The following is a 12,754-nucleotide window of genomic DNA, read 5'->3' as shown; positions in this document are numbered from 1 at the left end:
AGAAGGCCAGCGTATAAGCCACACAGCCTAGCAGGCTAAATGCTAGGGGCTATACCTTAATTTTAATTGCCTTAGCTCGGGACTGGATGTTTTCATCTCATCCTGAAAATAGTTTTCGTAGTTTCCCATTATCAGACCAGGCAAATGCTGGAAATGTACCTTAACTATGGCTACGGCATCGGTTAATGCGACGTTAAACCACTTGCAAAAAAAATTGAACTCTATTATAAAGAGAAAAACAACGGGAAACTACCTTGCTAGAATTTGCCTAGTGTAAAAATAGGAAACTACGGAAATCCATATTCAGGGCTATCAACAGTAGGGTTCGAACCCACTATCTCCCGGATGCGAACTTACAGCTGTGCGCACCTAACCGCACGGCCAACACGCCCGGTTATTTGAAATATAACCTTTAACTCTTTGTAAATAACGCAAAAATAAATAATGTTAAAAGAGGTTCCGTGTTTTATTTTTTGACTATTATCATGCTATAGATTTATTTTTGTCATATCTGACAAAATAATAATAATAATAATCACGGAATAGTTTATGTCGCATAGCCTGGACTAATGTTGCACTGACACAGTTAAGTCTCATAATAGTAAACGCAGACATTGTGTACAAGATAGGGAAACTGTATTATTTTATTGTATTATAAATCTATAATAATACTATATCGGCTAGCCGGGTGGTTATGAGCGTGCAGTTGTAACTTTCTATTCGGGGAGACTGCAGAACACTCATCCTTAGCATTTGTCTGGAGTGATAATGGGAAACCATCTTCAAGGATGAGAACACAGAATGTTTGATTGTACAGCCCGAAGTGCCCTGTCCTACCGCTGCTTAGCCTCGACACATAGCCAAGTGGTTAACAGGCAGGGGATACCGTGAGTGTTTACAAGTTGTAAGCCCACGGATAGTTACTTTGTAGGACAGACAGGTGGTTATCGCGTAAGATAACAGTTGACCGTGCAGTTCACGAAACTATAATATTTTAAATCATTATACATCTCAATATCAGGGCTAGTCGTGTGGATATGAGCTGTAAGCTTCCATCCAGGAGATAGCCGTGTACAAGGTGACGAGTGAAATTAGATCTCTCGCTTCCGATGCACACTGCCGGTTGTCCAGCGAGCCTGCCACGCTCTGCACTTCCAATAAATGACTTGCTGAAAGTAGATCTCTGCTGAATGCAAATCAGTTTTATCTCAGGTGTGTCTTTTACTATGCAGAGTAATAGCGGTGATTATTGATGTTGTATTGATAATCACAGGTAATGTGCATGCGTGTCTGTGCGTTTTATTGTGCAGAGTAATAGTAGTGATTATTGTAATAATAATAATAATAAACTCCCGTGTAAAAATTTCCAACACCTTAACGTCTTCGAAAAGCTTGCATTTGGGGATAGGCGGGTTTGAACCCCTACTGTTGTCATCCCTGTATGTGTGTTGCAGAGTTTACAATTAAACAATGTGTATTCTAGAGGGTTTTGAAGGCTGTCGTCAATCGGATTTGAACCCTGTCGTTAACAGCAGTGAACAAAAATATATATTATCTGTGCGTGTGTAAAACGCGGTGCTAGAGTACAATCCAATGAGCTCATCGTAGAAATGCTGACAGATATTGAACATTTATCGATATGCGGGTATATAAACGAACAAGAACTTCTCCCCTCCTCTCTTACTTTCAACGAAGCTGCTGTCGCGACAAGGTAAGTACGCATGTGTACTGTTTGTAAAAATAAATATATTTAAATAATAAAATAATATATATATTAATGAATTTTTCTCTTTTTAGAAATCATTATCATCATTATCGCCATTATTATCAGTGATTTTGCCGTATCCACAACACAGAAAAGACTAGAGAGTTGGGTTCTGCTACATCTCAGAAAGGACTAGGGAGTTGTTATTTGCCGTCTACTCTATTATCGGTGATTGTTATCTGCTAAAAATCTTGCGGCTTGATTTTTCAACATTAATCTGAAAAAGTAAGTTTGATTTTTATTATTATCATTATTATTATTATTATTAGATTTCTTATATTTCTTTATAGATATTACTGGCAGTTTCCGGCTGGCTCCGCCCGCGGTGTTGTTCGTTACTATCCTCACGGATGTATTTGCAAATTTTCGAGTTAATGAAATAAAGCACATGATCTGCTGTGGTAATATAATGTAATACTATGTCAACAAAACACTTGAAAATACATCACACAAAGAAATTGAATTAAACGTTCCATGGAACAACACTACGCGCCGAACTGTTAAAAATTCCTTCAAAGATCTTCGTCATGGAGACAAATTTACTCATAATTTTTCTCAGAATCTACCAATTTAAGTAGTTAATAACTCAAAAGAAATCTCTTGATCTACTGAGTGTTGTTTGACCTAAATGAACTGCGTACCTCAATTAGAACGAAAGATATGATTGCTTCAATGAGAAAAAATGTTGAAGAAATGAGACGTCAAATTGAATGTGCACTCATTACCTTCCTCAGAATCAACCAATTTAAAGTTAAGAGCTGAAATGAAAGAGCTTGATTCACTGAGTGTTCTTAGGCCAAAACGAACTCCATACCTCAATTAGAACCAAAGATATGATTGCTTCAAAGACACAAAAAATTGAAAAATCAAATAATTTGAAGAAAGCGGAAGTTAAGTGATTTATAGTACCCGATGACAAATCTGTGCATGAATACCTTTCAGTTAAAAAATGAAGGAAATCGACCGGATAGAATGGCCGGACTGACTGACTTTAGTTTTCATAATTTTTTTAAATATATAGATCTTCAGCCGTATCCACAACACAAAAGGACTAGCGAGGTGGTGTAATATCCACAACACGGACAGGACTAGGGAGGTGGTTTGCTGCTACATCTCAGAAAGGACTAAGAAGGTGGTTTGCTGTATTAATCGCAGAACGAACTAGGTTTTCCGTATCTTTTTATTAATTAGGTGCTTTGTTTTTCAATCTAAAAATAGTATTTAAATTTTTTAGAAAAATGGAAAAGATTAACAATCTAGGACGGCTTTCAGGGACAACAACAACAACCACAACAACAAGAATACTAAGTGATCTTCCTTATTAATCAACAATTTAAAGTTATCTCACTTCAGAAATTATCAACGAGATTTGGTGATAGGATATTGTTCAACTGTGAAGACTTTAAGGTATTTTTACCTAATAGATTTAATGCGTTAACAGGTACAGAAATATATAATATAAATCAAAGAACAATTGCCTTAACATATCATGGAATAGAAAAAACACATGTATTCTTATTTTTAATGATATTTAACACACTCATTTATTATTAGTTTTAATGTCATGGCATCTAATTGGGAGACAATTCATACATGTTTTTCATTACGTATACTAAGTGATATTATAAGAAATTCATTGAATATTTTAGATCCAAGTACTTTTTTACTATCATCCTATGTATTTGAAGAAAAACTCACTTCTTTGCTCACTATGGATACTGCGCTTAAGCTAAATGGTACATTTGCTTGTTCATTTCTTCTTTTTAAAGATAATAATGAAATTCGTGAAACATTTTACATATCTTCGATAATTACAAAACTGTTATGTTCAGATAATATTTTAGAATGGTTTCGTGAACACATTGTTGACGAATTGCTCGCTAAATTTCAAAAGTTTGAAGAGGATGCGAGCAATAAAGTACTCGAAAGAATTTGTCATCTTCAGATGATCCGTTAAATTCAGGTAGACAATATATGGAACTTCCGCAAGGCATTGTACATAAGAGAGCTGTTACCAATATTCAGAATAAAGATGACTATTGCTTTCTATGGTGTACTGCAAATCCTTCAAGAACTTCACATATGTTTATTGAGACGTTAAATTTTGACGATGTTTCTTTTCCAATGGACTTAACAAACATTTCTAAACTTGAGAAAAACAATCCTATTTTTTCATTTTCTGTGTACGGTGTCAACAGAGAGAGTACTGTAGGACCACCCTATACAGCTTCTTCTCCAAAACAACACCATATTCATCTTTTGTATGTTTGCGATGAAAACACAAGCCACTACTGCCTTATAACAAAGCTCTCACGTTTGTTAAGCTCTCAACTTTCATCGCACGATGGAAAAACGTATATATGTGACAGATGCTTGCAATACTTTACAACATAAAGCATGTTAGATGATTGTGCAACGCACCCAGCCGTAAAAGTTGTTCTTCCAAATACTGAAAATGCCGAAATGGAATTTGCTCCGTTTACTGTTTATACAGATTTCGAAAATTTTACAGTCCCTCTTCATCGCTGCCAACCAGACTTGACTGAACGATATACTGATTATCAGGGAACGGATTTATATGTACTAATAATTATTGAAATATGTACATATATATTTAGTTATTTTTATTGAAATATGGAATTATACATGGACTTAAAATTACACATATAACATTAATTTCTATTTAATATCAAAGTTCAAAGAAGCTAAACAAAGTAGATGTACATGCAACATAATGTTGTACTTCTCATTTTAATATATTCGACGAACACACAATCTTTTATTCTCTGCTACCAAAACAATGGATTACAAAAGGTTCTTTTAAGTGCTGGAAAGTGAATATTTTCCTATTATCTCGAAGGTCACTCTTCGGCGGACATTGGAGTACTACAGATTGGCGAGGGAGCAATGAGTGATATATAAGTGAAATAGAAGAAGGATCGAGTGAAGACGTAATGTTTAGTTGATTAGTGAGATGCAGTTAAGTGTTCTGGATATGAGGAGGTGGTAGTAAGTGGTAAAGTTTGGGTTAAGTGGAGTAGGAAGCGAAATTTTGGTTGCACGTGAATCTGGGCTAATACTGAGGTTAAGTAATGTAAGTTTGCATACCGTCTAGTTGAACAAAGAGCCTGCCAAGGTCAATCATCCCACGACCGTGATACCAGTACATGTCTTGCCGCACAGATTGCAACGGTGGTTTTTCTCGCCAGTGTGAACGACTGAGTGCCAATATTGCATAGGTGTCTTCCCTTACCAAAGTGAGTCAGTGCATGCAATCCTGGTTATTGCATGCCAACACTTAGAGCAACCGCAGTGTCTATCCCCTGGGTGAACTAAGTTGTATGGGGACTCGTGTGGTCCTGTATAAGAGATAGAAAGGAGTTTTCAAGCTCAAGATTAAGTGAGTATTTGACAAGGTAAGGTGTGAGCAGCATATCATGATCGGCATAAAGCAATATCGTGCGGCGATAGGTGGCTGGATGGGCAGGCAGAAGAAGGCGTCAAAGCAAGCGGCGAATAATGGAGAACTGGGGAAGATTGGTGAAGTCATATTGGTAGCAACGGTAATAACGGTGCTACTAATTATAGGAGGTGTACAGATGAATCCCGGTCCTGACATGAGCTGGGAGGACTGGGAGAGAATTAAGGGAATGATAGGTGAAGCGATAAAAACAAGCACTGGAGAGATATTGGTAAATGAACTCAAAAAGGAACAAGCCAAGGGTTTCGAAGATATGAAGTCCTGGTTCAAGGAGCAGTGGGGTGCCACCGAAAAAAGAATAGAGGAGAACGAAAGGGCAACGTGTGTGCTGAAAGAGCAGGTTAAAAATATGGAAAAGGAACTGACGTTCCTAAAAAATGAGCTCGGACGCGTCAACCAAATTAGGATGAAGAAAAGTATATACATCTATGGGCTGCAGGAAGACCGAAACGAAGACAAAGTGAAGCTTATTTATAAAGTGGTGGACCTCATCCAAAATAAGCTAAAACTAAACTTTAGTGAAGTGGATATAGATGATATAGAAAGAGTAGGTACAAAGAAAGGTAAGAGACCAGTGAGAGTGAAGATGATATCAACGATAATGGCGGACATAGTATTAAAGAACGCTAAGAACGTACAAGGGGAAAGGATTTGGATTAACAAAGACTTAGGAAAAGACGGGATAGAGAATAACAGAATCCTACGAAAACATTTAGGAAGAGCCAAACATCAGGGACTGAAAGCTTTTATTAAGAACCAAAGGCTAGTGGTAACTAATGGAGTATGGTGGCGCGTGTGGACTGTAGCAAAACTAAAGAAGATGGAAGAAGAGCTGAAAAAACATGAAGAGGAAAGCGCGAAACGGCCCAGAGAGAGACAAGTGCACACGCAGGATGAGGGAGGAAATGGGGTATCCAGAGTTGAAACACAGAGGCAAGAAAACAGTACAATGGAAGATAGTGGGAGTGAGCAAGTGGTGCAAAGTGAAGTGAAAGGAGCAAGTGAAGACAATAGGAAGCAGGACAAGGACTCAGCCTCACCGATCAAAAGTAATGCAGAAAATAAAATGGAAAGAAGACACATACTAAACAAGGAAAGATCATTGAGTTTGAAGGATTTATGGGGAAAGAAAAAAGGAGTAGGCACGGAGAAAGGGAAGGAGGAAGAGGGGAAGGAAGAAGGGGTGAGAGAGGGAGAAGTCTTGCAAGAAAGAATGACTAGGAGCAAGGGAGGAAGTGGGGAAGCTCAGAAACAGAGGGGAGGAGGTAAAAAAAACTAGAGATGACGATAGGGTTGTGGAATATTGAGGGATTGATAGGGAAGTTAGGAAATAAAGAAATAGAAAAATTAGTCAAAGAGTTTGAGATAATAGCCTTTGTAGAGACTTGGTTAGGGAAAGGGACAGAAATTGATTGGGAAGGTTATAGAGTAATCAATGTCACAAAGAAAAAAATAGGGAGGAGGGGAAGGAACCCTGGAGGAATAACTGTCTTAATAAAAAATGAAGTAGTAGGGAGAGTGGAGAGAATACAGAATGAGGTAGAAGGGGTGGTGTGGTATAGAGTGAAAATGGGAAGTGAAGAGGAGGAGGCAATATGTCTAGCTCTTTTGTACAATCACCCGAAAGATTCAGTGTATGCGAATAAAAACTTTTTTGAAGATCTGATGGAAGAAATAAATAAAATTAAAGGTACATATATGGAGGATGGAATGATATTATTAGGAGATTGGAATGCAAGAGTGAGCAATAGAGTACCGAATTATGGAAGGGAGGATACTGAAGTGAGGGGTTACAGAAGAAGCAGTAAAGACAAAGAGATAAATAGTAATGGTCTAAAATTGATAGAGCTGTGTGCTATAGAAAAATTACATATTTTAAATGGGTGGATGGAGGGAGACAGTACAGGAGAATTGACGTTCATCACATCGAAGGGAGGGAGTGTGGTAGACATAGGAGTAAGCTCGGAAACAGCTTTAAGGAAAATTATAAGTTTTGAGGTGATAGAATGTGGGTCAACAGAGCACTTGCCCATTAAGATGAAATTAAGAGAGGAAAATGGTGATGAAAAGAGAGGGTTAGGAAATAAGATGAAACATAAAGAGAGATGGAAGTATATTTGGAATGATGATACGATCGAGAAATTGAGAAGGGAGTTAAGGGTGAGAGGTGATAGTATAAGAGTAGAAGCTGAAAGGGTGCTAGAAGAAGAGAACATAGATAATGCGTTAAAAGTAATAGAACGTCCGGTATGGGAGGTGGGAAAGAGAGTGAAGATAAGAGAGGAGGGAGACAAAAGAAGAGCCATGGGATGGTTTGATGAAGAATGTAGCAGAGAACGGAAGATAGTGATGACAGCACTAGCAGAATTTAAGAAAGGAGGGAAACAGGAGAAAAGAGAGGAATATTGTAAATTAAGAAGGGAATACAAGAATTTACTGAAAGAGAAAAAGAAATGTTGGAGGGAGACGGAAGCGGAAAGAGTGAATAGATATTGCAAAGAGAAAAGATTTGAGAGAATATGGGAAACCATAAACTATCTTAAGAGAAATAGGTATACGGGGAAGGGAACAGACATAGAGGAAAAGGAGTGGATAGGCTACTTTACAGGTCTATTGAGTGGGCGAAGTGACTGGCAAGAGGAAGGAAGCAGGACATCAATACGAAGAGATTTACAAGTAGGAGTACAGTTACTAGATGGAGAAATAACAATACAAGAAGTAGTCAGTGTGTTAAGTAAAGTAAAATCGAAAGTAGCGGGCGGGGCAAATGGTATAAACAACAGAGTTTGGAAGGAAGTAGGAACAAATGAATCGATGCTGAAGGTGATGGTAAAATTTTTTAACAAAATTTGGGAATCGGCGAAATTTCCTAGAGAATGGAGAAAAGGAGTATTATGTCCGATATACAAGAATAAAGGGAGTCGGAGTGATCCTAATAACTACAGAGGAATTACACTCCTGGACTCGCTATCGAAGGTGTACACAGGAATTTTAGCCAATAGGATCATAAATTGGGCAGAGAAGTATGGAAGGATTTCGGAGTTTCAAAATGGGTTCAGAAAAGAGAGGAATACGGTAGATAATATATGGATTGTGGATACCCTAATCACGAAATATGTCAAGATAGCAGGGATGAGATTGTATGTAGCAGCAATAGATTTGGAGAAAGCCTTTGATGCAGTGAATAGGGAGGCGCTGTTTACTAGGCTAAGGGATATTGGGTTATCAAGAAAATGAGGATGGCAATAGAAGGGATATATAAGGAAGTAATGGTAATGATTAAGTTACAGGGGGTGGGTTGAGTAAATGCATAGAATCCAAGAGGGGTGTAAGGCAAGGTTGTAAACTGTCTCCGATTTTATTTTTATTGTTTATTAACAATATATTAGATAGTCATGGAGGGGAGGGCTGGCAATGTCCTTGGATAAGGAATCGGGAAATACCGGGTCTGCTTTTTGCAGATGATCTATTGATTATGTCGCTAACACCAAGGGGGTTGAGAAAAGGACTAGAAGAGGTGGTGGAATATACTAAGAGATGGGCACTTAGAATAAACGTGCAGAAGACACAGATAATGATATGCAGGAAAAGAAAAGGCAAGAAAGAAAAGAAATATTGGATAGTAGAACAGGAAGAAATCAGAACAAAGAATAAAACTGAGTATCTAGGAGCGATAATTAGCAGCAATGGAAAATGGAAGGAACAGACCAAAAGAGCTTTATTAAAAGGGAGAGGAGCACTTGCAGTAGTGGCGGTTTTAGAAAACAAATTCCCGGAAATTAAATATAAAATTCAGAGAATGGTGTTCCAATCAATGGTGAAAGGAAGAATGCTATATGGAGTAGAAGTGTGGGGATTGGAAGAAAATAGAAAGGAATTAAACCGGGTGGTGGCAAAATTTAGTAAGATTATGATGGGGGTTCCTAAGTGTACAGCTAATGTGGGTTCTAGACTAGTATGTAAAGAATCGGTAGATATTACGATAGCAAAGAGAATAATGAAGTATTGGATGAGATTGGAAGAAGGGAAGGGAGGAGATGCAGTTCTAGAGGTGTATAGATTCCAGAAAAATATGGAAAATGAGGAATACTGGGTGAATAAGTGCAAAACGATATTCCGAAGGATAGGGTTAGGAGAATGGACTGAAGGATGGGGAGAGAGGAAAGATTGGGTGTTGAGCAAGGTGAAAAAGAGAGTGGCTGATATAGAAAGACAGAGTTTAATAGTGGAATGTAGGGAAAGGAACTCATTATCAATATTAAACAAATTAGCAGAAATTACAAACCCGAGAACTGAATTTGAGGGTAGGAGGGATAAAAGAGGTTTATACTGGTGGATTATGGGAATTCCAAAAAATATAGGATGGATAGGTAGAGAAAATAAGAATAGATGTATTTTATGTGGAGAGGGGTGGTCGGATTTGCATATATTTTCCAAATGTAGTGAATTAGAAGAGTTGAGAAAGAAAGTGTTGAATAAGAAAGAGATAGAGAAAGTAGAAAAGGATTATAAGATGAAGGCATGGCTATGCAGAGAATGGGAAAGAGGATCGAATTTATCGAAATATTTAAATTTGGTTAGAGCTAGGTTTATAAAGAAATTAAGTGAACAATAGAAGGATGTCATGTACCAGTAAATGAGTGACAGAAAGAAAGTTTGTAAAATTAAATAGAAATAAGTAGTGGGTCTTTTTATATCATTATGACGAAGAGATGTAAATAAGAAGAAAGATCGGTGAGGAACAAGAAAATATAGACATATTGACAATTTATGTAGATAAATGATGTACAAAATATGAACCTCGTGTTATAACGTTGTCAATATAGTGAATAAGCTATGTAAAAGTATTATAAGAGAGTTGAACAGCTGTAGGGATAGAAGGGAGCTGGAAAGATGTGGAAAAGGGAGGGAGGGGGGGACATAAGATGGAAGGATGGGGGGAAAGACCCATCCATAGTCGAGATAAACAAACATGTCCGCATATTAACGGAGAGTGATGAAGGGAGAAGGCAGTGTGTAGTAAGCCGATACAGACTAGTAGACGGGGCAAAAGATAAGAGCGAGACGAATCGCATGATGGTCTGGGTTCCAGCTCAGCGATTCGACATGAAGAGAAGGGGAGGGAACACATTGCGATAGAGATTTAGGTGGGTATGACATCTGACCCACGAATGTGGCTGACAGCGGCATCATGGGTGGAAGGGGTTCCCTCATTACCAGGGGATGCTGCGAGCAGCCAGTTGCTTTCCTTTTGAAGGGTGGTGCTGCTTATGGTCTGGCTAACCGCCTCTGCAGCGCCACCAAGGTAGTTCATGGTTTGTTTAGTGTAGGATGGAGTTACCCATGGTATGGTTATCCGCCTGGGTGACGCTACTAAATTAGGAGGGACGTAGGTAGTAGTTCAAGGGGTGTAGAGTAGTGATTGTTTATCTATAGTTTTGTTCTTTTATTTCTATGTATTTTGTATTATTTATTACCTGTGATCGTTTGGTGCCCTAACATATGGACAGGTCATCCGCCTTTGTTAGGAGCATCGTAGTAGATTTAGTGAGGTAGTTTAGGTAGATTTTAAGAGAGGATAGTAGATATTGTATGTTTGCCTTTGTATTTTTGTATCCATTTTGTCTTTATTGCCAGTATGCCGAAGGTGTAAACTAGGGTGGCAATAAAGAAATGTTCTAGTCTATTATCTCTAAGGTCATATTTATATTGACTGAAACTGCGTTCAACATCGGAAGAGGTAATGGGGCATAATTCAACTTCACAATATCTGCTGGAGTTAAATCCAATGTTAATTTTACACTTAAATCTCCACACAACATTGTAGCAACCTTTGTCATTTCTTCATATCCAGGGTTCTTTGAAAATACAGTGGCCATCTTCATGTTTTCTACATCTGCAACTTTACCTGTACCACAATTTGGTTATTCCACAGCTTTATTCACAATTTCACAACTTTCAGAAAGTGAGAGATGCGAGTTTTGGAGCCGTTTCAGTGTTTTTGTGATGCATGAAAAATTATGATGAATGTAACATAAGTCATTTCTCACACTTGTATCGCAGACAACTCTGTTCGCAGCTTCAACTGATGCTGCTCTTCAGAGTCCATGGCATGCAGAACGTTCTTAATACAGTCTATATATTCAACATAATATTCAACCGCTTGCAGCCACGTACCCCATCTACTTAGAATCGGATTAGGCGGCGATGGAATCTCTGGGTACTATTCTTTCAAAAGATTAACTCTTCTGTGGGCTTTGAGAAAAAAAATTCACTGAGGAAATCAATAAATCTACCTTGGGGTAACTGCCTCTTAACCACTTCTGTCACACGATGAAAGGCATGTGCTACACATGTTAAATGAGTCATCTTACGATATACAACACACAATGCTTCTCCCGCTTTTGAAATATGAGGTGCGGCATCGCTAATAAAAGTTAACACTTTATTATACTTAACTCCCTGTGTCCAGAGAATACCCATAGCCTCACTGAACAGTTTTGCTATAGTTTTGCTATCGCACTTTTCTAGAACATCACAGTGTAAGAGAATCCGTTTACAATAATCTTCGCTTAACAAACCAATTATTACGTTGCCAGTTAGCCTGCCTTCTTTGTGTGTTTTCCCATCAATGGAAACCCAAATTGGACCGTCTTTAATCTCTTGCCTTATCTTCCGAACAGTTTCATCGTATATGGCTGAACAGTACGTTTATCTGAACGTTGACTCATCCGGGATGGATCGTTTAGTATATTTCTCGAGGAATTCCCTGTAGCACTGATTATTCCGTTTGAAGAGAGGTATGTCAGCAGAGATGAAAGTACGACAAAGATCGGTGTTGAACTCGGACGTTACACTGGAGGTTGGTGGTTGTGTCAGAAACAACTGTCTCTGCTTGGAATCTCGTTGATTGTTAGCATGGTGTTTACTGGTTGAAACGTGCTGTTGCACAAGAAACTTTTCAGTAGACGTCACTGTACAATGACACAAATATTAAAATAATATCTTACTGTCAGTTGATAAACTTTCTTCTTTAAATTCTGATACGTAACTTTTCAATTTTAAACTGGTTGACTGAGCTAATTTAGGCATATTGTAACAACGTTAATGTCTTCAATGAATATCAGTATACAACTGCACACACTGAACGTACAAGAACACTATGATCCGTCTCACTGCTAATTCAAACTGTGATTGACTGGTAGTGAACTAGATGGAGTTATGAAGTAATCAAAGAGAATTCCCGAATTACGAACTAATCCGGAAACCACTAGCACATTGTCGATGAATGAGATTTCCCTAGTTACGAAATTATGGCACAGACACAGTCGATGTTACGTAATGCAGCTTATCAGTGCTGTAAGTGTGATTCAGATGGTCACGGTACTGACCGGATGATCTCCACTACTTCTGGGCTCAGCCTTTCTCTTTCTTCGCACCGCTTATAATCTTATTTTATCAGCCCAGACGTGGACAGACGTGATAATGACCTGCACACCAGGTAAAAT

General features: G+C 38.2%; 1 protein-coding gene across 2 annotated transcripts in view; it reads right to left on the bottom strand.

The window, feature by feature from the left end:
- The window catches only part of chas (chascon), a 920,317-nt gene that overhangs the window by 353,696 nt on the left and 553,867 nt on the right, over window positions 1-12,754 (bottom strand). The gene's annotated exons all lie outside the window — the stretch shown is intronic.

This window comes from Anabrus simplex, chromosome 2, assembly GCF_040414725.1.
Source record: "Anabrus simplex isolate iqAnaSimp1 chromosome 2, ASM4041472v1, whole genome shotgun sequence".
In the NCBI taxonomy this organism is placed as follows: Eukaryota; Metazoa; Arthropoda; class Insecta; order Orthoptera; family Tettigoniidae; genus Anabrus; species Anabrus simplex.
Note: the sequence above shows the minus strand (reverse complement) of the source record. Positions and strands in the feature narration are given on the sequence as shown.